Source organism: Protopterus annectens, chromosome 8.part0, assembly GCF_019279795.1.
Source record: "Protopterus annectens isolate FY-2018-M chromosome 8.part0, PAN1.0, whole genome shotgun sequence".
Lineage (NCBI taxonomy): Eukaryota > Metazoa > Chordata > Ceratodontiformes > Protopteridae > Protopterus > Protopterus annectens.
In genome coordinates, this window is record NC_056741.1 from 90,482,815 (window position 1) to 90,485,314 (window position 2,500).

Consider the following 2,500-nt stretch of genomic DNA (forward strand, 5'->3'; position numbering starts at 1 on the left):
TATATTAACTCCTAAGAGTATGCCAATTGACAAATTGTTCCAACTTCTCCCTTGTACCTAACAATGAAATGCATTAGTTTACATATCAAATAAATAATAAGGGACTAAGAAACTGCAAATTAATCACTGGATATAATAATATTGTTTAGCAAGACAGTGGCTTACAGAGACATTTTTGTCAGTTGACTTTCTGATACTTTGGAATATATGTAAATCATGAGATAAATATATCTGTGGAGACCGCAGAGATTTGACCCCCTGCAAATTTGCAATCTGCCCTCTTTAACACCTCCAGGCATGTTAATCACCAAAGAACCACTATGGTCAGAAACTTAAATAAAATTATTTTAAATTTGATGTTCTGTGCAGTACTGATGTCCCTCCAGTATGCTACAAGACAAATACCTTGGCCACATTTTATTTACCTGTTGCAGAAATTTTCTTGGTTGAAAAATGCATAAAATGGCAAGAAAACATTGTGTTTTGTGGTCAGTCACACTGTACGGTAAGTGAATCTGTATAACTCATACACTTAAGCAACTGTCTATTCTCAGCATTCTTCTGACAGTTAATAACTTCATTGTTTCTAAGCAACTGAATATCCATCAATTGTACACTGTACGTGCATTAAATACATTTAATATGGATTGTTCACTTGTATATTCATAAATTCGTATATTGCTACTATGCTAACAATCCAAGGGGCTGTCTTAAGCCTGGCCATGTTTTCCTGAAAGATTAATGTCATCCTGTATCCAAATAGCACATTGACAGGCTGGCATTTATAAGCTACCTCTAAACATAAGGGACATAGGTGACAGGCCCAGGGCAAATTTCCTATTCCCCATCCACTTGTTTAGGTTGTGCTTAAGCTGGGTAATATATGAAATTAGCTTCACGTGGATGAGAAGTCTGTTCCATAGGACGGGTAGTCTCTGGGACACATATCTGTCTCTCCAGTATGTTCTGTTTAAGTCACAGATAAAATTCAGGTCCCTAGATTTGATTTACGAATATGTAGGAGATTCATAAGTGTGGGATTTGTGGATACCTTGTAAGCCAGGCATAGATCACCCCTCAGCAATCTATATCAGACAGAGTAAGAGGGAAAGGGTTTTAAGCTGCTCTGCATAAGGCAGGTTTGTTATGCCTTGCATTATTTTTGTAAGGAATGTCTGAGGTCACTCTATTTACTGCATATGCCTGGCCAGGTACATACCAAAGGGAGCATTGTACTCTATGACTGGTTGGATAAGGGCTGCGTGCAGTGGGATAATTACATTGTTGGACCTACATGCCATGCCCTTACTTATAAGTTGCACAGCATGAAAGGATTTCCTCTTCACTGTGGCCATGTTTTGGTTGAAGGTAAGTCAACTGTCTACGTGCGTACCCAGATCCTGACCACTGGTTTGACTCTTAGGGATGCATTATCAGCAAGGTAATTAGATGGGATGGCTGGTTTCCCAAAGGGTACAATTATGATTTCTTAGCATTGAGTTTAAGGATCTAAGACCATAGATTTATCACCATTTATTAGTCAGAGATAGACCTTCTTGAAGATTGTTAGCGTTTGCAAGGGAGTTGATGATAACTCCCACCTTACAATCATCTGCAAACATAGTCAGCCATAAACATTCATCATTTGCTTTTACTTCAGGGAAATGGATACCAAACAGGACCAGGCCCAATACCGAGCTCTGGGGAACTGCACTAGTGACTGGCCTCTTGGTTGAGGTTGCCTCACCTATTTTGACCTCCTGGGTCCTATCAATGAGCCAGCTGGCTATTCAGTGGGTGATAAAAAGGTTTATACCTTAATTAGTGAGCTTGTCTATAATGCCTGAGTAGGATATTGTTTCAAAAGCCTTGGCCAGGTCGAGGTAAGCTGTGTGTATAGTCTTACCTTCATCCAATGCTTTGGTGACCCTCTCAAAAATCCACCAGATTTAATAGGCATGACCTTCCTTAAACAAAGTCAAATTGTGATGGGTCCAGCTTTTGCAGGTTACCTATGCCCTCATTTATCTGTCCATGATGATTCTTTCTGTGGCCTTACATATAAGGCTGGTAAGACTTATGGGGCTATAGTTACCCAGATCAGTGGTTGGACTTCCTTTGTGCATGGGAATAACTGTAGCCATCTTCCATTCCTTGGGCACAAAACCTGACTGAAGGCTGCAGCTGAAAAGTGATTCAAGTTCTGCACATTGTCCTTGGCCTGAGAAGCTATTTCTTTCTTCATATTTAGCCTTTGAAGTATTAATTAACCCTCTTAGCTGCCTGTTTAGATTGGTCAAGGGGCTTTTAGTATGCATGTACAACTTGCTTTCTTCCTAAGATGTTTCTAGGGCCCTTGTCTTTAATATTTCACCCATGAAACTAATTAAAAATGGCTCTTGTGGTGTCAACTTGCAGATTTGTTTATTCAATGTTCTTAAAATTTTTTGCAAGTGCGCTTTTTGCTGTTTATTCAACTATATAAAGTGAAACTTTCCCC